General features: G+C 40.7%; 1 protein-coding gene across 2 annotated transcripts in view; it reads right to left on the bottom strand.

Annotated features, from left to right (window-relative positions):
* Positions 1-25,078, bottom strand: part of WDR89 (WD repeat domain 89) — a 34,547-nt gene extending 9,469 nt beyond the window's left edge. The window contains exons 1-2 of one of the 2 annotated variants that reach the window (XM_082647040.1): positions 25,011-25,078; positions 13,243-13,371 (exon numbers count right to left, since the gene is read on the bottom strand). The gene's annotated coding sequence lies outside the window, so the exon portion shown is untranslated. The remainder of the gene's footprint in view (positions 1-13,242; positions 13,372-25,010) is intronic. The other variant, XM_082647041.1, reaches the window with a different exon arrangement.
* Between the last annotated feature and the right edge of the window lie 1,397 nt (positions 25,079-26,475).

Genomic DNA, 26,475 nt, shown 5'->3' with positions numbered 1-26,475 from the left:
GATGGAACCCCTCCAACTCACCCCTCTTCCCCCTCCATGTGGCATCAACATTGTTTCAGTTGCCTGTAGCACCAGGGATGGATCCTGATTAACCTAACCATAGTAATGCCATCCTTTTAAACCAGTAATTGTTCAGAAACCTTACATTTTTGCCAGTCCACGCATGTATTCCCCTCCTAACTACAATCTGTTCACATGTGGAATGCTAATTCTAAAGGGTACCCAATCCAACTGATGGAAAGAACTTTAATTCCATGTGTATAAGATTCAACATTTTCTGACTATTTAAGTCAATTTGCAGTGGAGTTTTTGTTAATGCAGCCAGAACCAGCCTAACTAATTAGAGATAATCAAATAAAGTCTTGGGTGTTATCACCAAGTACTGACTTAATGTAAGAGGCTCCTACAAATAAAGATTTAGGGAACATACTTTAAAAAGTCAAATGTCATTCATATTAAAGATGGGGACTTTGATCTTTTGTTCCCTTTAGAACATTCTATCCTCTCCCCTTTCCCACCTATTCCAAAAAATATGATACACAAAGGAATTGTCAGAAGACTATAAAAACCTATGCTCAGTAATAATGGTAGGATCCCTCATTCTAAAGACACCAACAAAACAAAAAAACAAACAAACCTCTGAAATGCTACAATATTTTAAAACTTAATATAAAACTCTATCTGGTAAGTTTGTGTATTTTTAAAATTTATCTATATTTTTGAATTTCTAAAATAGTCCCATGGCTCAAAATTCAAAAGGTTCCAAAACTAATATCTTAGAACATTTCTGTCCTCAAGCCCCTTTCTTCTCCCAGGAGTCGTCAAATGTTACCAGTTTCTTATGAATGTTTTCAGAGATTGTCAATTTGGAAATAATGCAGTGAAGTAATTTTCAGCTTGTCAATAATCTGTCAGTGTGGCACAATAAAAAAGCAATATACGTTTAAGAAAAAAATATACTAATTTCAAGCCCTTGTTCTACCACAAACTAGCAAAGTCATCATTGTACAAATTAACCCAACCTCAGTTTCTTCATCTTTAAAATGGGGATAGAAATGGACATACTTGATATTGAGCACCTTTTATAGCCAAGTACAGTGCTAAACGCTGGAGATTCAGGTGAGAAACATACTTGCTGTCTTCAAGAAGTTAGGAGACAGACCAGTAAACAATTACACTATAGGGTGATGGTACAAGGACAGAGATAATCAGAGGATGACACAGGAACACAAAGCAGAAGGATGTAGTGGGCATAATTCTTGGCATAAAGAAAATAAGCAAATATTGATTTCCTTTCTTTCTAATAACTTCATTTGATTTGCCTTATTTCATTTCACATTCACATTTTAAAAAATACCATTCTACAGCTTTTAAAAATGAAAGCATTCTGTTACTTTTATATTAAAACTATTTTTAAAAAATGAAACAATATGCAAAATTTCATGAACATGAATATCAAATCAGCAACTCTCAATTCTGAATAAACCACTGACATATCAAATTGAGTGGGTGTTTTGTTTGGTTTTTTTTTTTGCGGTACGCAGGCCTCTCACTGTTGTGGCCTCTCCTGTTGTGGAGCACAGGCTCCGGACGCGCAGGCTCAGCGGCCATGGCTCATGGGCCCAGCCGCTCCGCGGCATGTGGGATCTTCCCGGACCGGGGCACGAACCCGTGTCCCCTGCATCGGCAGGCGGACTCTCAACCACTGCGCCACGAGGGAAGCCCGAGTGGGTGCTTTTTAAGATTTCATTTTTAATTTTTTAATGAAAAATACATTTCTAAAGAGCAAATGAACTTCAGTATGTTTTAGAAGATGATATAGTTTCACTGAAGTGAAACAAGTTCTCAGTGAACTCCAAAATTCTTATCTTTTAGTTAGGTACCAATCAGAAAGGCTTAAGATCTACCCTATTAAAAATACCCTTGAATCTAAAAATATGTATATGTATAACGGATTCACTTTGCTGTATACCTGAAACTAACACAACATTGTAAATCAACTATACCCCCCAAAAAATTAAAACTACCTTTTGACCTCCTTGGACAAATGGCCTGAAATTGGGTCTGGACAGGGAAAATACAAGATGAGCCTACAGCATCAAATAGTGCCTGAAAGTAAAGAAGTGCTTAAAAAAAAAAAAAAAGACGCAAGAGCCAAGATCTCCCACTGGTCACTCTAGACCAGTTTGAGCAAAAAAGCAGCCAAACAATAAAATAAATACCCATGAATCCATACTGATAAAAATAAATCATTGAGTAAGTAAATAAATGAGGGAGAAGGGACATATCTTCCTTACAGAAAAATTCCAACTTATATAAGCAGATACAACCTCCTCTAGGAGGTGGAGCTCAGTTCTCCTCTTCTGGAGTATAGGCTGAACTTAATTACTTGCTTCCAAAGAACAGAGTATTGAAAGAGTAAAAGATAGTAAATTCAACTAGAGAAAATCAGAAGACACCACCTTAACCAACTGATCAAGGTCAGCATCTTTGGTAGTAAGTCATGTTGATGTCACTTGCCCTCTGATGTGATGTGATGAGAAAGATAGCTTACTTCTGTGGCATTCGTCTCAAAAATTCATAACCCCAGCCTAATCTTGAGAAAACGTCAAACAAACTCAATTGAGGGACAATCTACAAATACCTGGCTAGTACTCTTCAAGTTTCAATGTCGTGTTAGCAGAGCATTTGGAAGCAGTAGCTGCTAATGTCTAATGTCATGTGCTAGTGGCAAGGTCAGTGGCAAATGGGAAAAATCTAATGTTAGCTACAAAAGTTCTATACTGGACATTAAAGAACAGTCCCTCATATGCACTACCAGTATGCCCTAGAGAAATCAATACCTTGGGATAAAAAGCATGCATTGGTTTAACTTCTGCAGAACATTTCTGAGAAAACTTTTATATCAAAAATTTAGAAGGCTTCCCTGGTGGCACAGTAGTTAAGAGTCCGCCTGCCGATGCAGGGGACACGGGATCGTGCCCCAGTCCGGGAAGATCCCACATGCTGTAGAGCGGCTGGGCCCGTGAGCCATGGCTGCTGAGCCTGCGCGTCCGGAGCCTGTGCTCCGCAACAGGAGAGGCCACAACAGTGAAAGGCCCGCGTACAGCAAAAAAAAAAAAAAAAAAAAAAAAAATTTAGAGAAATTTGTGTGTATGTTTTAAACTGACACATAATTGGCCTTAAAACAATCTATCAAAGAACAATTTGTTTTAAATTGGGCAGAAGTGCTGCATATTTAGTGGAAGGTATGCTAAACTGACATCTGCTACAATTTCAATGTAATTTTCAATATCATATTCATTAATGACTGAGACAATGTCTTTGTAAATTAATCCTGGTTAGCGAGCCTGAATATACTATTTTTGTTCACACGAATGTTCAAGATACTGGTTGCAGCAACATATGGCACTTCATGCATTAAATACACTAAAATGCTTAGGGAGAGCACAGTTTTTAAAGTGCAGGAATTTGTTACCAAGGAAAAGAGGGAGGGGGTGGGAAGGAATGACACACACACACTTTCTCATGCAGTATGAGATTATCCTTCAGGTTCCAGATATAACATTCAAAGTATCTTTAAAAAACAAAGACATTTTCCTCAATAACATCTTGAGATATCCAGTTTCTCAAGTAAATCTTTCACCCAAAAGTCACCCTTTATAGTAAGTCTATGAATACCCAGCTTCTTTCAACAAGAACAATGAACTGCCTTTGCCTTTCCAAAACAACCAGCTGGTTAACCAAACAGAGAATAAACCAAACTTCTTCAGTCACCAGATGTCTTAATTTGGAACAGATAGTAGCAATGTGGAATAATCCAATTCTTGAATTGGTACTCTATGTTTACTACTTCTTTTTCTAATTCTCAATAGATGCTTTTAAAAACTAAGCAAATGCTCTCTGTAATAACTGCGATAACTCTGTAATAACTGCAAATGCTCTCTGTAATAACTGGAGGGGGAATAAAGAGTAGTGACCTATAATAGAATGATGTTAACATTATCAAAGAACAATCCACTTGAGTATTATGTTATAGTTAAAAACTGATGAGCAATATCATTAAATCCCTAGGACTTCCCTGGTGGTCCAGTGGCTAAGACTCCATGCTCCCAATGCAGGGGGCCCAGGTTTGATCCCCGGTCAGGGAACTAGATCCCACATGGAGCAACTAAAGATCCCGCATGCCACAACTAACGCCTGGTGCAGCCAAATAAATAAATATTTCTAAAAAATAATTAAATCCCTATTCAATAATTCAGAAATGATTCTCAAATGGCTAACATGACAGGCCTAAAACACAGTGGATTTAGCAAAGTCCCTTCTCTCAACAAAGAGCAGTGGGGAGACAGACAGATATATAGACAACTAATTATAATAATGAAAATAGTGATAAGTATTATAAAAAATAATATTGGGTAAGGCAAGAAATGGGGCAGGAATAGCCTTTTAGATTTGGTCATTAAAGGCAAGCCTCTCTCATGAGGTGAGATTTGAGCCAATACCAGAATAAAATGAGGGAGCAAAGTATTGGACCGTGTGAACCAAGAGAAAAATAATGAAACAAAAATAAAACCAAAAATAAACAAATGGGACCTAACTAAACTTAAAAGCTTTTGCACAGCAAAAGGAACCATAAACAAAACGAAAATTCAACCCTTGAAATGGGAGAAAATATTTGCAAACGAAGCAACCGACAAGGGATTAATCTCAAAAATATATAAATGGCTCATGCAGTTCAATATCAAAAAAAACAAACAACCCAATCCAAAAATGGGCAGAAGATAATTTTCTCTCCTGGGCAGAGAAAAATAGCAAGTGGGCCAGTGCGGCTAACACTGAGTCAGAGAAAGAAAGTGGTGTAGGAAATAAGGTTGAAGGGGTAGCTGCAGTCAGATAAGAGCTTTGCAGGCCACGGTAAGGACTTCAGATTTTATTCTCAAGAGAGAAAGCAAGCCACTGCAGGTTGACAGCAGGTGAGAAACGTCTGTGAAGAGATTCCTCCAGCTGCTGACTGGAAAACAGACCCAGGGCAAGAATGAAAGTAGTAAAGAGGCTTGTGCACAATTTTGGGCAAGAGATACGAAAGTAGGGAGAAGTGGCTGGATTCAGGCCACAATTATGAAAGAGGAATAAACAGCATTTTCTCATTAGACTTCAAGAGGGGTATGAGAACAATTGTCAAAGATGATTCTTAGGTTTCTGGCCTCAGCCACAAAGTGAATAGACCATTGGCATGTTACTTTTAGGATAATTACAAGCTTTCAGGATAATTACAAGATGATTAATTAGATAATTAGACAATTATCCAATTGTTTAAACAGTCTTTATAAACCGTGGTATATTAATACAATAAAATTATACACAGCAAAAGACAAAACAAAAACCCACACACCACTGGTACATGCAACAAGGTGGACGAATCTCAGAACTGTTTAGGGACAGAAGCCCGACACAAAAGGTTGCTACAGGATTTCACTTATACAGAGTTTAAGAACAGGTAAAACAAATCTACAATGGTGGCAATCGGAATACTGGTTATCTTTTGGGGGAATCTGGACTGGGGAAGAAAGCAAGAGAACTCTGTGAGTCGTGATTATGCACAGATGTATACATTTGAAAAAACAAACAAATCATCACGGAGGAGAATGACCCTCTGCCTCCATCACGATTCTCACACTGAGTAAAAAGCATCAACAGTCTACTGCTGGAGGAGAAACAGCATGGTGAGAAATCCCCTATCTGGCACATGCCAGCAGTGCCTGCTAAAAGTTGCGAGTGGAGAAGAACAATGAGGAAAGCCCTCCAGCATCCCAGGCCCAACACTGTAGTGGCTTATTAACATCAAACAAAGGAGAGGCCTGAACAAGCACTACTAATTCACTCAAAATTATCATAGAACTAAATGTGAGGGCAAGAACTACAAAACTTCTAGGAAAGAAGCAGAGAAGTTACGACCCTGGGTTAGGTGAAGACTTCTTAGAATCCAAAAGCACAAACCAGCAAAGAAAAACTTGAATTAATTAAAAATTTAAACTTCTCTGCTTTTTGAAAATCAGTTAGGAAAATAAAATGTCAATCTCTGGGACTTCCCTGGCAGTACAGTGGTTAAGACTCTGTGGTTCCAATGCAGAGGGCACGGGTTCAATCCCTGGTCGGGGAACTAAGATCCCACATGCCGCTGCAGTGCAGCCAAAAAAAGAAAAAAGTCAATCTAAAAGAAAAGAGGCGGGCTTCCCTGGTGGCGCAGTGGTTGAGAGTCCGCCTGCCGATGCAGGGGACACAGGTTCGTGCCCTGGTCCCACATCCTGCGGAGCGGCTGGGCCCGTAAGCCATGGCCGTTGAGCCTGCACGTCCAGAGCCTGTGCTCCGCAACGGGAGAGGCCACAACAGTGAGAGGCCCACATACCGCAAAAAAAAAAAAAAAAAAAAAAAAAAAGAGGTGAAGCTCAAGGTACCAGAAATCAAGTTTATTTGGGAACAGCAGAGGAATTGCAATTCGCAACAGCCAAGCTGCAACGAGTTACAGGCAAGTCTGTTGAAGGTTTAGGATGGGTTGCTTTTATGGGCAAGCGGTGCCAAAAAGCAGAGTCCAGTTGGGGGCCATGCAGCAAGTCACTGGTTCGAAGATAGGAAGAGATTCTTGGCGGATGCTCATTAGTCACAGGTTAAGTTTCGATAAATCTGTAAATTTGATAATTCTCTAAATCGGGTATTCATGGGAAATCAGTCTCTCAGTCTTTAAGTTTTGTTTTTCTGAGGGCACATGCATGGGTCTACATTTCATATCTTTTGGTTCCATTTTAGATTAAAATCCTTTCGCTCTTCCCTCGCTTGAGCAGGATCTTTCACAGACAGTATCGCTGATCAACCTTATTGCGTGGGTATTTGTTTAGTCAGAGATGTTGTTAGATGTTGGGCTGTGTGTCCCTTGGAGCTGCAGAGGACCATTCTAAGATGTTCTGTTCCACCGAAGAGGGAAATGGCAAGTGGATTTTTGGCTTCATTTGAACAACATGGGGAATCTCAGTCATAGTCCTCTAAGGTGGTCAGGTTGATTTCCATGGTCAATTGAGCCTCATGATGAGCCTTAGGAACTTTATTTTGTACATACGTCTGAGGGAAAGACATTTGCCTACTGAAATAAGACAGCAGAAATTTCATTAGGAGGATGACACCCAGGGTCAGAAGTCCAGTTATGGTTACTGACTGGAACAAACTTCTCAACCAGTTTCCCCAGCTACGTAATACTTAATAGGTTGAGAATGTCCCAAGTCCTGGAGCTTGGCCTATTTCAGTTAACAGATTGATACTGTCCATCATTTTTATTTCTTGCATTATTTTTCCCCATTTGTTAACATAAAAACAGCCTTCTTCCCCAAGCAGGACACAGGTTCCTCCCTAGTGTGCAGTGAGGAGGTGTAGTGCTCTGTGGTTTTGTAAGACTACTTCCGCTAGGCTGTCTGTTTGGGTTTGTTGATTTTCAAAGGCTCTAAGAGAAGCATTAAAGGTAGTTGCCATGACTACGGAGAGGTTTCAAATTGCTTTTTCAAGTCCGTTACTCCAACCCAAGGGGAAAAAGACTCAGGCAAAGGCACGCCCAAACCCCTTTCTATCTACTATGGGGTTATTTGTGGGCATCCATCCAAAATTATATCCATCCCAGCTTTGACGTGCTCTTTTAAGTTGTTAGGAGAAAGAACCCAGACTGGGTACATAGGCAGCGGAAGGGCAACAACTCCACAACGTCCCTTCCATTTAAGGAGGAGTGTTTCTGCACAGAAAGAAATAACCAGTGTTTTCTAAAGACAGGGTGTTAAGTGGGCCCCCTTTTTTTCCGGGTATAAAAGAAGAGCTCTCAGGATCAAAAACATGGTCATTTACACATAGCACATGACAGTCAGCATGGTGGAAATGGCTATAAGAACATTTTAAATTTCTATACATTTGGAATAATAGATGAGTTTGATTATTGCGGGTGAGTTTCTCATGGAGGTCTGGGGAATCTCTAGGGAGAAGGTGAGTCGAATTAAGTTCCCACCATTCACCAGACTTTTGATCAATTCCCTATTAAGTACCATTGAAAGGAAGCATATCCGCTTCCCATTCCCTGGTACCATTATAATTTTCATTATCCCACCACAGAGCTACATTAATGGAGGAGACATTTAGTCTTCTTGATTCCAGCAGGGAGTGAATTCACGATCATCTGAGTCATATAGAATTGTATAGTTACAAGCGTTTAGTGGGAGGGAGGCCAGAGTTTTGCCAGTACCATAAATGTTTTCAAAACACAAAGAAAGATTTTGGGTAAGAGTCCAGACTTGATTAAGGGGTATTCCTTTATGGGCAGGGGGCACCCAATGGAATTCTGTAATGTCTGGTGCCAATTTGCTGCAAGGAATAACATGCACCTCTTCAAAGGTACCAAAGGAAAAGCCTACATCTCTGCCAGACAGATTTCTCCATCCTTCTAAGGTTAATGGCCAGGTTACCAGTTCAGGTTCATCATGAATGTTATTAGCTCTGGCACAAATCAAACAATCAGTAAGGCTGGCAGAATCAGGGAGTTTTGGTAAGGTGCGCCAAGGGATGCGCTAAAGCTAAAGAGAGCAGCAAGAAAGCCAAAGAAAGGGCAATTAGAACTTTAAGCAGCATGACACAGGCCTGTCTGGATATCTTGGGAAAGCTGTCTACTTCTGATGTCATCTGGTTCAGTAGAAAATTTTAGCTTTGAATCACCAGTTAGGTTGCAGATCCACTCAAGTTTGGGGGCCTTTTTACAGAAGAGACGCATGAATCCAGGAGTCCATCCCTTGGAGCTTAGCGACACAGGGGTTAGTCAGCAACAGCTGGTAGGGGCCCTTGCAACAAGGTTGGAGGGAAACTTTATGGCTATGTCTTCTCCAGCAGACGAAGTCACCAGGCTGCAAAGGGTGGTGTCTGACATCTTTGTCTCCTGGGAGCATGCTGTGGAAAGATTATTCCTCCAAAGCATTATTATTGTCAATGGATTTAATTAGACCTTTGCAAAACTGAAATATATCCCCTTTTATTATTTGTAGGTCAAAGGAAGCAGGGACTAAATGCGTTGGCTGTCCTATAATTATTTCAAAGGGTGAGAGCTTATGAATCCTGAATGGAACGGGTCCAAGATTTAGAAGAACCAGCAGAAATATTTTTGGTTGAGGTATCTGGAGATTTTTAACTAATTTAGCCAATGGATCTTGATAATTCCATTTGTATGTTCAACCTGTCCTGAAGAGTGAGGATGATAAGCAAAATGAAAATGTTGTAGAACTGGCCAGATGGCACAGATTTGTGAAAGTACTTACCCAGTAAAGTGGGTTCTCCAGTCACCATGGAGTTCCAGGGAGGTTCCTCAAATGGAAGTAATCTTTTCTAAAAGGACTTTAGCTACAGAAGAGGCAGCTGCCTTTCTACATGGAAATGCTTCAGTCCATGTGAAAACATGCACACCATTACTAGTTTAATATATTTATATCCATGAGACAGGGACAACTGTATGAAATCCATCTGCCAGACCTCAAATGGTCTATTGGGTAAATCAAAATGTCCCCAGGCAGTGTAGACAGTCTCCTCTGGGTTAAATTTAGGATAAGATATGTGTTTTTTGTGGCCTTGCCAACGTTTCTCCACCAATATTGATTCATAAATGTTACCATTTTCTCACTGGACCAATGGTTTAATTCATATATGGTAGTTAAAAAGGGAAATTTTAGATTTTTTTTGGCAGGACCAATTTATTACTGTTTCCAAACCAGAGTCCCTTTACTTCACAGTACCAACAGCCTTTGATTTTCCAATTCTGTTTTTCTCTTTCAGAGGCCAACTGTTGTACTTCCCTGGCTAGTTCCCTTAGGTCCTTGCCAGGGGGAGTAGCCTTCTGGACTATGACAGAGGTTTGGTTTATAGATCTCAGAAGGGTGGCATTTTTTGCAGGATTCCTGGTGAGGTGGTTTCCTTTGGCTTCCAGAAAACCAGACTTGGAATGCCCAGGGACTTTAATGACAGCTAGAGCTGCTGGCAGCAGTACGGCATCCAACAAATTTTGGACATAAGGGCCATTCTTAATTTTAACTCCACTAGAAGTAAGGAAACCCCACTGTTTCCATAACATTCCAAAGTCATGGGCTATCCCAAAGGCATGTCAACTATCTGTACAGACATTTGCCGTCTTGCCTTTGGCTAAAACACATGTTTGAGTGAGAGCACGTAAGTCCGCTTGTTGGGCTGAAGTGGTCGAAGGCAAGGGTGCAGCCTCAATGACCTTGCATACCTGGCACAGAATTTGCCATTCTCACTTTTTAGGCAGGAACCATCAAGTAACCAGATCAGCATTCACCAAGGGGGTTTCTTGTAAGTCATCATGAGGGGTCAAGAGGTGATCCATCAAAGTCAAACAAACATGGGGAACTTCATCAGTGCAAGAGGGAAGAGGGATAGCAGGGTTGAGACTGTTATAATGAATAAGAGTCATATGAGGGGAGGTTAGTAAGAGGATTTCATAGGTGGTGAGACATCTCGCTGAAAGGTGTTGAGTGTGGTGCAAAATTTAAGAAAGGCTCAACAGGCTAAGGTACAAAGATGATCAAGGAGGATCCTATAACAGTCTCTTCAGTAGCCTTTACTAAAAGATTGGAAGCAGGCATCACTCTAAGGGGTGGGGGTGGAGTATTCTCAGGCCACTGGATCTCACTGTTGGCTGTAGAAACCTAAAGGTCAGTGATAGTCCCCATGTTTTTGGGTAAGTAATCCGAGGGCATTCACTTCCTTTTCATATACAAAAAGGAAAAAGGGTAGCTGATAATTTAGGTGTCCAAAGGCAGGTGGATTTATTAGGCTTTCCTTCAAGATCTGAAAGGCCAAGCTATCTTGATCATCCAAACAATGGGGTCAGGTTGGTGTTCTTTAGTAAGGCATATAGGGGCTGAACCACTAAGGAGAAATTTGGGATCCAATTATGACAATGACCAGCTAGTCCCAGAAAGCCTCCAGAGAATTTTATGTCGTTTAAATCAGTCTTTCAAACTTGTGAGAAGTCAGAAGGCCTCAGTAAAGCCTTGAGGCATGACTGTCCAGATGTACTGTTGTCCTTCAGGTAAAGGCAAAGAGACGCTGACTACCCCTTTCAACAGGGATACTAAAAACCCACTGTATAAGTTGACTAGAATGTAAAAGTTGCTTCCAGTATGGATGGATACCAACAGCATGTGGGGATTAGAAAAGACAGGACGGCAGAGAATTACAATGTTATTTATTGCCCTACGGTCTTGGACAAATCTCCATCCTCATCCTGTTTTTTTTTTTGGCGGTACGCGGGTCTCTCACTGCTGTGGCCTCTCCCGCTGCAGAGCACAGGCTCCAGACGCACAGGCTCAGCGGCCATGGCTCACGGGCTCAGCTGCTCCGCGGCACGTGGGATCTTCCCAGACCGGGGCACGAACCCGTGTCCCCTGCATCGGCAGGCGGACTCTCAACCACTGCGCCACCAGGGAAGCCCCATCCTGTTTTTTTAACAGGCAAAATAAGGGTATTACAAGGACTAGCACAAAGGATAATAAGCCCTTGGGCCTTATGGTCCTCTATAATGGGCCTTATGCCCTGTCAACCTTCTTTATTCACAGGATATTTGTTTATTCTTAGGAGAGGTTTTGTGTGGTCAATCTGGATCATAATGGGAGGGGCACCATGAATTGTGCCTTTTTCTGTTAAGAATTTTGTCCAAATATTAGGGAATACCAGGTTTAATAGGACAGATGAGTACAAAGTTTGGACTGCCTTGGTTTGTAGAGTGCCAATAATGGCAAAAGGGGTTAAATTTTCCTAAGTGTAGAATTCAAACTCAAGGGATATTTCTGCCTTTTGAGAGAAAAAAAAAAAGGCAGCATTGTATTTCTCCAGAAAATCTCATCCCAGTAAACGTTTGGGAGCAGGCATTTATCTTGCAAAGGTCCAGACAAAAAAATATGGGCTGAGAAATATGGACACATTGCAGTTTTTTTAAGACTCCCACTATTTGAACATACATATTACCCCAAGAAAGGGACTGTTTAATTGTAGTGGGGTTGAGCACTTATAAGAGTAGCTCCTGTGTCAATTAATACTGTAAGGTGGGACTTTCCTGGTGGCGCAGTGGTTAAGAATCCGCCTGCCAATGCAGGGGACATGGGTTCAAGCCCTGGTCCAGGAAGATTCTTCATGCCACAGAGCATCTAAGCCTGTGCGCCACAACTACTGAAGCCTGTGTGCCTAGAGCCCATGGTCCACAACAAGAGAAGCCACCGCAATGAGAAGCCCACGCACGGCAAGAAAGAGTAGTCCCGGCTTGCCACAACTAGAGAAAGCCCGCGCGCAGCAATGAAGACCCAACACAGCAATAAATAAACAAACAAACAAACAAATAAATGTATTAAAAAAAATACTGTAAGGAATTTGTCCCTGATCTGGAGAGTAGTTTCCTCCAGTCTACATAATGGCAGAACAAGGAACAGTCCCTGTGTGTCCTTGGAGTCCCATCATTGGGGGTGGGTTTGGCCATGGGTTCTTAGAAGGTTGTGACTACTTGGATTTCAATTTGTAGCAATCCTTTTACCAAGGTCAGGTTTTTTACAATAATGTCATAGTCCTGTAGGACGGATTTGCTTTGGAGTTTCTATCCGTTGGTGTTGTAGATTCAAAATCTTTGTTGTCTTTTTTCTAGAGTCACCTTCTATGGTGTGAGCTAATTTATTAGGCAGATTGACAAGGTCAGGGGTGAACACTGTCTCCCATTCGATACAGGTTCTTTTGACCAACAAGGATAAGTCCTTGTGCAGGCAATTTATACAAATGGAATTAAAAGCCACCTGAGTGGGGACTTCTCTGGTGGCGCAGTGGTTAAGAATCCGCCTGCCGATGCAGGGGACACGGGTTCGTGCCCCGGTCCGGGAAGACCCCACATGCCGCGGAGCGGCTAGGCCCGTGAGCCATGGCCGCTGAGCCTGCGCGTCCGGAGCCTGTGCTCTGCAACGCGAGAGGCCGCAACAGTAAGACGCCCGCGTACTGCACTGGCTAGGATTCCCCAATGGGGAGGCCACCTTTAGTACATTCAGATGACTAGATAAAATTATCAGAAACAAGAGTACTTACCAGAAAGACAATCTGTCTCTATCTAGATTTTGAATAAAGTAAGACAGCTCAACCAAAAGGAGGCAGCTTGAGATCTGAGAGGAGACTTACCAAACTGAAAGTTACAGCGACTCACAGAAGCAAACAGTGCAAAGGACTCAAGTGCAGGAACCTCACTTGATCCCGGAAGTTCAAGTGGTTGGCGCCTTCAGATCACTTATGACACCATGCAATGTCAACCTAAAAGAAAAGAGGTAAGCTGAGTTACCGAAAATCGAGTTTATCCTGGAGTAGCAGAGATATTGCAGTTCAGGACATGCATGCTGCAGTAAGCTACAGGTGAGTCCACTGAAGGTTTAGGCTGGGTTGCAATTATGGGCAAGGAGTGCAAAAGGGGAGGGTCCAATCAGGGGCCATGCAGAGTTCACTGGCTCAAAGATGGGGAGAGGTTCATTGGTCAGAGGTTAAGTTTCACTCTTTTGTAAATCAGGCATTTATGGGAAATCAGTCTCTCAGTCTTTAAGTTTCATTGTTCTGAGAACACAAGTGTGAGATTCTCCATTCCATATCTTTCAATTCCATTTTAGATTAAAATCCTTTTACAGTTTTATCCACATCAGGCTGGAGGGACATATGGGGGTAGCCAAGGGAGGATGTAAAATAGACATTTGGATACATCAGTTTACAGCTCAGGAGGAAAGTATAAAACTGGGTCATCAGACTATAGGAAATAGGCAGTAGTTAAAAACTAGGGACTTGGATGAAACTCCCGAAGGGGAATTATACAGAATGATATAAAACAACAGGTCAGGGCTTCCCTGGTGGCACAGTGGTTAAGAGTCCGCCTGCTGATGCAGGGGACACAGGTTCGTGCCCTGGTCCGGGAAGATCCCACATGCCACGGAGCGGCTGTGCCCGAGTGCCATGGCCGCTGAGCCTGCGCGTCCGGAGCCTGTGCTCCGCAACGGGAGAAGCCACAACAGTGAGAGTCCCGCGTACCGCAAAAAAAACAAAAACAAAAACAAACAAAGAAAACAGGTCAAGAATGGAATCCTGAGGGCTTCCCTGGTGGCGCAGTGGTTAAGAATCCGCCTGCCAATGCAGGAGACACGGGTTCGGACCCTGGTCCGGGAAGTTCGCGGCATGTGGGATCTAACTAAGCCCGTGCGCCACAACTACTGAGCCTGCACTCTAGACCCCGCGAGCCACAACTACTGAAGCCTGCACGCCCTAGAGCCCATGCTCCACAACAAGAGAGGCCACCGCAATGAGAAGCCCACGCACCGCAGCGAAGAGTAGTCCCCACTCGCCACAACTAGAGAAAGCACACGCAGAGAAACGAAGCCCCAATGCCACCATATATACATACACACATACATACATACATACATACATAAATATGAATTAGGAAAAAAAAAAAGAATGGAACCCTGAAACACCAGTTAAAGGAATGAGCAGAGGAAAAATAAAAACTATAAAGGAGACAAAGAAAGAACCAGAAGAATCTCAGAAAAGTGTCCAAACAATAGACAGCTAGTATTAACTGATTAATAACTAGGTTCCTGTATCAGTCTCTTCACATGTATTGCTTCATTTAACCCTACCAATAATCCTAAAAGATAATCTTTTTATTGCTGCTTTTTAGGTGAGGAAACTGAGGCTTAGAGAAATAGGTATTGCACAGTAGTTAAGAGAATGGGTATACCGCCAGACTGTCAGGGTTCAAATTCTGGCTTCACCAGCTGCATAGCACAGGGAGATCAGCTCTGAGCTTTGTGACCACCTAGAGGGGTGGGATAGGGAGGATGGGAGGGAGACGCAAGAGGGAGGGGATATGGGGATATATGTATATGTATAGCTGATTCACTTTGTTATAAAGCAGAAACTAACACACCATTGTAAAGCAATTATACTCCAATAAAGATGTTAAAAAAAGAAAATTCTGGCTTCACTAGTTATGTGTTTCAGCTTCCTATTCTTTAAACAGAGGTTAACAGTTCCAACCTAACAGGGTTGTTATAAGATATAAACTAATTACTACATGTTAAGTGCTCAGAATGATGCCTGGCCCGAAAGACCAGGAAGTGCCAGCACAGAGAATTTCAAAGAAATGCAAGTGTCAAACGATAAACTTGCAGAACAACCTACTAGATTTTACATATATATATATATATATATATACACATATCCCCCATGCTGTTAACCATGATAACTGACATCAAACTGAATATATACACTGGGGGCAGTGGGGGCAGGGAGACAAGCAGACTAGATACTTCTACAGTGAATTCACAGTATGAAATGTTCTCCCCAAAAGTCACCAAACAGAAAGATGCTTTAACACTTTAACATACTAATAATTCTTTTAATTTCCACTGTTAACCAGTGCCTGAAATAAGGTTAAGCCAGAATGAGGCTTCCTAATACTGGAGAGCTTATAATCATGTCCACATATCTCTCATACAAAAGGCAACAGTTTATAAATATTTATAAATAGATAGTTAAAGATATCTTCTTTTACATTTTGAAGTATAGATTCACTATTTACTACTCCAAATTAGATGAGTATCCAAAAGGGATCTATTGAAATAGAAATCAAAACAGTGGTAAAAACCCTTAAACATAAATATTTATAGCTTTATATTCGTGTAAAGATTCAATAGGACAGACCAGTTCTCTTAACCACTTTGTGCCATATCACGGGAAGATCAGAATCTAGTTAAGTTATAAACTCATTTCCTTTCCTCTGAACACAGTGAAAGATCCTGATATCAGAGAAATAACCAACAAAAGGCATAATTCTTGAACCATGCTACAAAAGCCGGATATTAAGAGGAAAAAAAAATTCCACACTTACTGTATAGATCTGATGTGAAGGATAAAAAGGACTGGAAATATTGTACTGTCAAGTTTAACTTTACTAAACATGAAGACTTAAGCTACCAAATTCTTTTTTAATACTTGCCTTCTTTGCTCATGGCACTGATGACTACTGCCATCGAGCAACAGGTGCAAAAATTAGAGAATGACAAAAAACATCATTCAGGACTTAATTACAAAGTCTCTAAACAGAATAAATTTCCACTGTTACCCAGGATAACTGAGATTTTCTTAAGTTGTTTTTTCCTCTTCACCTAGCAATATAAATTCCTACCTCTATGTGAACTCCTAGATTTTATCCTCAACCCTGATCTCTCTTCAAAATTCCAATCCCATATTTCTAATGTCTGCCTAGACCTCTACCCTCGAACGTGCTGCCAAAACTTCAAATTAAATATACTCAAAATGTAACTCAAACATATATTCCTCATCTCTGTTAACTGCACAATCTTCTCAGTCACCAAGGCTCAAAATCTCAGAATTACCTTTGATTAAAAGGAGGCAAACGACAAGATTCTCCTCGCTAATAAAGCCTACCTTGAAAATCACCATTACATCCATCTCCTCACTGTTTGTCCTGCCACTATCCTCCTGTTTTCCATTACCTCTCGTCTGCAACTGCAATAACCTCCTCTGTGCCTGATACAGAGCATGACAGGAAACACTTGACTTAACATCTGATTCCTGGCCAAAGATGTCAAGAACGGGAAAATTTCTTACTTCCCACACGAGAAATATCATGTGAGAGTTTTATTCTTAGAAGCCAACTTCATGTTGTAAAAAATATTGACACTCAGTATATCAGAAATAAAAGCAAATATAGATTTCACGAGCATTTCTTAAGTACATAAACTAAACACTTAATTTTTATAAAGTACTACATACATTCTTTTGTTGTTTCTGCATGAACTGCAGATGTTTGAACATGTGAATTACACACTATATTTTATAGCAAGCCCAGACTCATCAATACTTTAATAGGCTAGGCAAAATATTTTACCCACAATACAACTGCAAAAGAGTTGCTACTCTCTCCAAGAACCCTACATCATTTTCTTGAGTTATCTAGATAATACCCATGCTTCAAGATATAGCTCAAATTCTACCAGTACTACAAAATCCTTCTTAACTCAGCCTAAAGTGAGTTTCTACTTCCTCTGAATGCCAAAAGATCAACTGTTATTAATTTAGCAATCATATACCAAATATACTAAAGTGTTATTTATCTCTAGTTATGTTTTATATATTTATATTTGCTTCTTTCTCAGTGTAAAGTATAAACTTCTTAAGGACAGGAACCGTATTTTCCAATTCTCTAATATCAATCCTCCACCTGCCTGAGACTAACTCCACAGCTTACCTCACGAAATGCTACTTCCCATAAGAGGAGTATAAAAATATAAACACACACAAAACACACTCAATAGAGGCAGGCAGGAGGCAAAGACAAGGAACTACACATAGATGTAAAACAATGACAGTCAAAGACAGGAAACACACACACACACACACACACACGCACACACACACCAAGCTTTAGAAGCAGCTATCCCTTTTGCGGAGAAATTAAATAGTACTAATATTATCAATATTGATAAAACATCCATAACCACAGTTTAGAGGTAAATTCACTCAACCTCCTAACATCATAGAAAGCACCAGGAAGGCATAACTGAGGAAGCTAAGGAAAGGGCTAGGATTTGGGAACATCATCTTACCATCTTACACAGTACCCTACAGGCAGAAAGTATTCAACAAACACCTGATGGTTTGAATGCAATTTAATAACTAGATCTGCAAACCCAAATCTCAGACCAGAATGTTCAAAATGCAACTCTTCTTTCACAAAATACTTTACGGGATCAAACTAACTCAAAATTCCAGTATAATGCACTAAATACTTTGTGCTTTGCTTATATGATACAAACATGCTTTTGATGCCAAAAAGATACATCCACATTATAATCTTTAAAGATTTTAAAAAATAACCCAGTGATTCATAAAATTGTATTCTTCCTATTTTTATAATGGCTCAGGGTGTTTGTGTGATTTTCAGGCTCCCTTCTTAGTTCCTAAGAAATAACTTCAATTTGACTTTACAACCTCAGGGTGGGGTGGGGACAGGGGAAGGGAAAGTTTGGAAAGAATAAAATAGCTCTGCAAAAATAATTCAGTGCTACATTAAATACAAATTAATGATAGGCTAATGAAATCACAGTGGCGCAGTGGTTAAGAATCTGCCTGCCAATGTAGGGGACACAGGTTCCAGCCCTGGTCCAGGAAGATCCCACATGCCGCGGAGCAACTAAGCCCGTGCGCCATGACTACTGAGCCTGCGCTCTAGAGCCCGCGAGCCACAACTACTGAGCCCACGTGCCACAACTACCAAAGCCCGCGTGCCTAGAGCCGGTGCTCCGCAACAAGAGAAGCCACCACAATGAGAAGCCCATGCACCGCAACGAAGAGTAGCCCCCGCTCACTGCAACTAGAGAAAGCCCGCTCACAGCAACGAAGACCCAACACAGCCAAAATTTAAATAATTAATTAAAAAACAACAACAACAAACACTAACCGCTATGAAAAATTTAGCTTCAGTATCTATTCTTTCTTCCTTTCTTGAAAATAGATGCCTGTCATGCATGCTAACAACTTTAGGTCTGAGTAATACAGGGCTGAAGGATTCATGAAGAAACGGAAGCAGTCTGACAGAATTAGAACCAAGATAAAAATACTCTAACAAGCAGCCAAGAATTGGAAACACAATGGAAAACGAAGGAACGTGCCTCTGAGATGGACCTAGTCAATATGAGTGAGCTGAAAGGTGTTAAAGGTGGAAATGAAGGCAGTGTTTTTATGGGAAAAGATCTGCACTAGAAGTAAGGAGGCTTACTTTCTTTTTTTTGCCTGTGACCTTCAGTAAATCACAGATCCAATCTGAATCTTGGTTGCCTCACATTTCCACTTGTTCTGTTTACTGATACTTTTGTATGCATCAGTGACATTAACAGTAACTAAGACATAATGAACTCTTGTTATAATCCAGGCACTGTTCTAAATGCCTTATATGCATTGTATCTCATTTAACCTTCCAGACAGCCCTACAAAATAGGTACACTTACTTCTCCCATTTTATATAATTAGGAAGTAAAGCTTAGAAAAGGTAGGTGACACACCAGAGGTCACTTTGCTCACAAATGCATAGCAGGGACTGGAACTCAAAACTGGTTTCAGAGCCCACACTCTTAAATACTTTCTTATACTGCCTCTCAAATGATATAAAGGAAATATTTTACAAAGCATTCTTAAATGGCCATTCAAATGTAAAGTCCTGTTATAATTCTTATTTGCACTAATCAAAATGACTTCATACAACCAAGCAACATAAAGTTAAAATATTTAAAGCATGAATATGTGGAAGGCCTTAACAAAGTTTTTTAAGACAGTGATAATATCAATGATGTGAAATCCAGTGCAAATTTTAGTTGAATGGATGTGTAAATTTCCAAGTATTTATAGCCTTAGAGACTTACAGTATCAGCTACAAGATATAATTTAAAATATAAGCCATCTCCTAGAGCTTTTTCTCTTTTAGCTATTATTTCACATTAATACTTGATGAATGATACTGAATAAAATCATTAAGGAAGGAATTTATTTAATAGTGTTTGTCAGGCACTGTTTTAAGCACTTCACAAATATTTACTCATTTAATCCTAACAGTCTACAAAGTAGTTATAATTGGAGCCAGTATTCAACTCAGGTCGTCAGGTTTAAGGATCTGTGCTCTTAACCACTAGCTCCATTGCAATTCAAGAAATGGTGAAATTCTTTTTTTTTTAGGCCAATATAAAGTACTAATGATCAGTATGAATGTCCACAAAGAGAATAGAGCCATCACTTACCTCAGCATACATACTAATGCAAAGGAACATGTAAAAGAAATATATTAACTGATATGGTAAACTAATCTACGCTATCAGGAAAAGTTATTAGTCTTTGGAAGAAGAGGTTTCTTTTAATTTTCCTATGAAATTGTACTGTTAGCAAACCAAAGGAATGAAATTGGGAAAATAATATTAATTAACACTAATATTAATTTTAAAGAGTTGATAGACAGGATTTTTATCATTTTTTGGTCCAGGCATCTTATGAAGCAGCAAAAAACTTAAAAAAAAAAATCACATGAACTACTGGATTTCACAATAAAATTCATGCTAAATTTGAACCCTTTTAAGGTATAACAGATACTTAATACAACCTTGTATTTTGTTTATGAAAGAATTACATTTTTCAAAGGACTACAGTATTTCTTATTTCATCTGTTTCTCACAACTCCGAGAGTTAAGTAGGAGAAGTACTATTATTCTTATTTTACAAATACGAAACTTAAGCTCAGAAAACTTAAATATTTTGCATGGTCTAGATATACCTTCTGACTCCAAGTGCTTCTTCTATTACATCATGCTGCCAAAATTTTAAGCTTTATACTTTTCAAGTTGTTACACAGCCAAGAAAATTTGGAAAATATACAGCAGAAAACATAATGAAGTTTTATGGTCGTTAAAATGTAAAGAGATTTGCTAAAAATCTCATTATTATATGATGTACAAGTTATCTAGCTGAAATGATGAACAAGTTAATTCAGCCAAAATGAACTTGGAACCCAAGAAAAATCTGCATTTAAAGCTAAGTGATAGGGAGTTACTTACACACACACACACACACAAGGTAACTGAATCCAATTTTAAATGCATAAATGTGAAATAACGTAACTCTACAATAATACTATTTTTCAGGTAGTAAAAAAAAATCACTTCTAACTACCATTCATCTCAATCACTTAAATGCTAGCTTCCCAGAGATTATCCGTTTCAAAGATAGTTTTTAAAAATGTTCATTCTGGGGCTTCCTTGGTGGCGCAGTGGTTGGGAGTCCGCCTGCCGATGCAGGGGACGCGGGTTCGTGCCGCGGTCCGGGAGGATCCCACAAGCCGCTGAGCGGCTGGGCCCGTGAGCCATGGCCGCTGGGCCTGCGCGTCCGGAGCCTGTCCTCCGCGGCGGAAGAGGCCCACAACAGTGAGAGTATCGCGTACCGCAAAAAAAAAAAAAAAAGTTCATTCCGGGACATACCTGGTGGCGCAGTGGTTAAGAATCCGCCTGCCAATTCAGGGGACGTGGGTTCCAGCCCTCGTCCGGGAAGATCCCACATGCCGCAGAGCAACTAAGCTCATGCGCCACAACTACTGAGCCTGCGCTCTAGTGCCCGCGAGCCACAGCTACCGAAGCCCGTACGCCTAGAGCCCGTGCTCCGCAACAAGAGAAGCCACCGCAATGAGAAGCCTGCGCACCACAAGGAAGAGTAGCTCCCACTCACCGCAACTAGAGGAAGCCTGCATGCAGCAATGAAGACCCAACGCAGCCAAAAATAAATAAATTTATTTTAAAAAAAATTTTTAATGTTCATTCCTCTATATCTATTTCACCTGAATTACTACCCGGCCAAGGAACAGAGAAGGCTGGTGAACCAAATAGGAACATTTAACAAATAAGTGAAATAGCTTAGGTTTGGATTATCAGTTATATAATTATCGAGAAAACACCCAATAAACTGTACCTTAAGTGCACAAAAATAAAAATGTTGTAGCTATAAACTGTGTACTATACCCTCACAGCCCTAAGTTAGGTGGTGGACCACCCACATTGGACTTGCAAAGAAGACGGCCTAAAACTAGTCTTGTAATCATTAGCTTGACACCAATTTGAGGGAATAAAAGCACTAAAGAAGCTGATAAAGAATTTTTTTGGAATAAGTTATTTGTGGAAAAATATTACAGAAGTTTTTCCTCAGGCCCACTTTACCATGCATGAGAGTGGTTCAAACTCAGACGTTTTTTTAAAATTTCTTTTTAAAAATTATTATTTTTTATTGGAGTAGAGTTGATTTACTTTATGCTGTACAGCAAAGTGAATCTGTTATACATATACATATATCCACTCTTTTTTAGATTCTTTTCCCATATAGACCATTACAGTCAAACTCAGACCTTGATCTGGTACCCTGTAGACTGCTGATACAAGAGCCATGCCTGGAAAAGTCCAAGAGACTGTGGCTGGATACCTGCTCAAACAGAACAAGGACAAATGGGTGCATCGCACTGCATTGTTATTTATAGAGCAAAGGATGTCAGACTTTTTCTTGTGGACCTGATGATGGCAAAGGTATGGAGCCAGCAAAAAAAAGAACTTTGTGTAATAGGTTTGTCTAGAGGCATTTGGACGTCAACAGAGTTCACAGGGTGAAGAAACTAAAGGCTGGAAACTAAGGGCTGAGGACAAGTCTTAAGAAGTTGGCTACAGGTACTGCCCATTGTAGCAGACTGCTAACTCATCAGCAGATCACTAGGGTAGGCGCACAACTAGACTGGTTAGATGTGGCTATGTGACAGAGTCTTAGCCAAAAGAACCTGAGAAAAAGCAATGTATGTCACTTCTAGGGCTGGCCCACAGAAATGTCCCACATGTGCTTCTCCTTGCCCTTTACCCTTCCATCTCCACGCAAAAAGCACAGAGACTGTTACAGAGTAGTTCTTATATACTGAATGCCTACTTGAAGCTGGGTTCTTTCGTATTTTATCTTATTCCAACATATCCACACTGGGTGGGATGGTAACAAACCCAACTCATCAGATTCTGTCTCCTGAGAATTATTAATTCCAGCCAGACATGAGAGGAACAGAATATTACCTCCTTCTGAAGATACAACAAAACACTGAAGTCATCAGAGCTACTATCTCCTTGCTGGGGGGACTAGAGGATATCAATCATGAGGGACTGTCAGTCCAGTTCTCCAAGAAGCCTAGTGCATATTCTAGCCTTAGGAGCAATGAGACTCAGCGTATTTAGTTGCATAGATGGCTTCCTTATAATAAATCCCCATCATCTGAGGTCATGCTTCTTAAACTAGGATATACACCTATGACTATAGTAAACTGGCTATTATAAGAAGCCACAAAATAAACTATCTCCATAGAACAGCAATGTTATGATGTGGCAATAGTTCAAAATAGTATCAAATACAAATATGAAATTAAATGCAATACTCACATGAATTTTTAAGGCAGAAGATTAGAATATAAAGAAATTTCACTCTTCTAAGGGGTTAATTCAGGCTAATGTGGCTAATAATTTGTATCCACATTATCACAGGAATATTCATTTACCTCTTCTGTTTTCCAGGGGAAAAGCTGAAGTACCAACCTATGGTAATTTAGAAGGGTCTTTTCACAGCAATCCAGAAGTCATTTTTTTTTTCTCTTACAGCATATCCTACTAGACTTTAAGCTGCACTAGGATAGGATATGTTTTACGCTTCTTTATACCCTTTGTGGCAAGCTAAAAATAATGCACCCCCAAAACATCCAAGCTCTAATTCCTGGAACCTATGAATGTTTCCTTACACATCAAAAAGGATTTTATAATTAAGCTAAGGATCTTGAGATGGAGACATTATTCCGGATTATCTAGATGGGACCTAAATATAAACACAAGTGCCCCCACTAACACGAAAGTAGACGGATTTGACTACGGCAGAGAAGGTGATATGATTACGGAAGCAGAGATTGAAGTGATGTGCTTTTAAAATGAAGGAGCCACAAGCCAAGGAATATAAAAGGCTACCAGAAGCTGAAAAAGGCAAGGAAATGGGACCTCCCTTCAGAGTCTCCAAAAGTAATCAGAACTCAGAAAAGCAGTTAAATGAGCTGATCTACTTTTGCTTTATGCTAATTACAGCAGTCTGAGGAAAGAATACAAACCAGACAAGTACCACTTCTGCATTCACAGGGAATACTATCCTGAACCCTGGATAAGCAGATAAGTGGGCCACATACGCTTAAAAGGTATTTCACACTCTAGTGGTACTAGGCTGCATGTTATCCACTGTATGTGTGTATATACAGAATACTTTAATTATAATATATATTGCATATTAATGATAGTCTAGCTTCCACAGGAAAGAATTTGAAAAGCATAAAACTGTCATATGTAGTTAACATCAGTAATTTATACATATTATATCATTTAATCCTCACGACTCCAGGAAGTAGACAAGTCTGGAATTGATTTCAATTCTGCAGTGGAGGAAGCGGCGGCTGAGAAGGTGACTTGCCCAAAGGTTAGTAAATGGCTCCTACTCTTATGTCTTTCTACTAGATCATTTTACCTCGATAACATCAATCGATTTACTTCTAGGTATGTTTTATTAACTTCTAAAATAACTTCAAGTTAGGAAAGAAAACAAGACCAACATTTTACAAGCAATACCATATTTAAATTTTACGTGCGTGGAAGCCGAATGTCACACTCAATTAAGTGGTCAGAGAAAAGTTGAAGAGAAAACGTGGACGAGTAACTTAACATATCTGTTTCTTCGCATGAAAATGAGAACCGTAACAGTACCTAACCCTTTAAATGTTGCTGTGTGGATTAAATGAGATAATACACGTAAAGTGCCTATCATGAAAGCTAGTCTCAGAGTTCGTACTATATACTCCAGCACGTCTCTTCCCAAAGGAAAATCTGCTTTCTGACCCCGAAAATTAACCAACCCAGGAGGTGGGTAATATAAGAATGCGAGGGAAGGGAATGAGGGTAGGGGAAAAATAGGTCCTGGCTACGTCTCCTTGAACACTTGACGAATAGGCGCTTTGTTTTTACTCAAAAATAACCCAGAGGAGTGCTGGGGGCGGCTTCGGCGACACCAACCTAACCCTTGGAAGGCCCGCGGGGCAGGGACAGCACGGGCATGACCCAGGGGCTCCGACAACTGCACCAGAAGCCCCAACACGTGGTTCTCTCCTCCCAGCTCCTCCCCATTTCCCTCTGCTCCTCGTGCTGCAGGCTCAGCGGCTTCGGCTTTCTACAGTCAACCGGCACTGTCGCTGCCCGTCTAGAGAGCTGCCCATCCCAGGAACCTGCACAACGCAAGTCTGGGAAATATACCTCATCAGAGAGCCCACACCTGCTGCAGGAGAGAACTCGGAGTACAGCCTCTGCGCGGACCCGTCGACCGGAACTCCACCCTCCACCTCTCTGATTGGATAAACGCACAAAGGAGGATGCAGAGGATTGGTCAGCAGCAGAGAGGCGGGCCATAGCCCAGGGGAAGGGAAAGAGGTTGGGCGGGGGGAGCGAAGAAGCTCCAGGGAGTGGCCTCTCTCCGGATTGGACGAATGCAAGATATCTGCGCCAGCGTAGACCCAGCTTCCGTATAGCGCTGCACAGCACTGCCCTTTACGTTACGTTAGCGGAAGTTTTAACGACTTATCGTTTGTGCTGAAAGCTTAGGTCTCATTGCTGCGTGGCCAATAAAGAGCAAGAATAAAACGAGTTCCGCCTCTTCCTCGGACGAATGGGTCCTTCCGTTGACATAGGGCGATGTGACTTTCTTTCAGCGTTTAGACACTAGAACTCCCACAGAGCCACACTCGGGTAGAGAATTGCTATGTTGACTAGACAGTAACTGCGGGTGAGAAATACTTAGTAGTTCGAATCGGGCCCTGAAACACCCACATACGCTCAGAACTCGTATGATTTCAGCGTTGTAATGTGAAAGAATTAGGGCTTCTCGCGGTCCTTTGCTTGGCTGTGTCATTGGCTGAAAAAGCTGTCAATTTGAATGTAACTCCGCCTCCACCCCAGGGAACCTTGGGATTTCAAGTATCGGGCGCAAAGATCCTATGGCTTTAAATGTGGTTGTCTCTGAGCTCTTCGTTGCTAACAACCGCTGACATTTATTGTGGTTTTCATGTGTTCCGTTGTGCTTTTTTAATCCTTTCACTTATCAGCACCATTAAGGCCAGAGGACACTTAGGAAAACTGGAAAGACTTCATGTATGTTTGTAAAGATAAATACTAGTGTTTCAAACATTCCACTACTGTGCCTGGCTCTCTGCTAGATGTTCGTAACTAACGTACTAAGCGGATACTAAGTCTTAGCTTTTGCCTTCACAACAAAATGGTCTTTGATTTGCATATTAGTGTCCATTCGAGGATATTTGAAAAGCACCCTAAATTTAACAGCTATCTATACTGTTTTGTCGCTGCTTACATAAATCAAGTGTTGATACGACATGAAGCAGAACTGGCTGCTGTCTTGACAGAAAAATAATGCTGTAATTAAAATGTCAAACGTGACCAGTTTCAGGAGGCACGCACATTGTATGTTATTCGAGATTGTATTATCACGTCTATTTTCAGTCTTATTGGAAACATGTTAGTTTAAGGCAGAATTTCCCTGCCTTTATTGAATCATGAACTCCTTTCACTTCTGTGAGCACATTTAGTAATGTTTCATCACTTTGTGTTCAGCAAAAGTAAAAATCAATGTATAAATACCAAAACTTTTTGAGTGGAATTTTTCCTTCCAACAAATTTTTTTCTATTTAATATGTAATACAAATTTTCA

Source organism: Grampus griseus, assembly GCF_964374135.1.
Source record: "Grampus griseus genome assembly, chromosome: 2".
In the NCBI taxonomy this organism is placed as follows: domain Eukaryota; kingdom Metazoa; phylum Chordata; class Mammalia; order Artiodactyla; family Delphinidae; genus Grampus; species Grampus griseus.
This window is presented reverse-complemented; position numbering and strand designations above follow the sequence as displayed.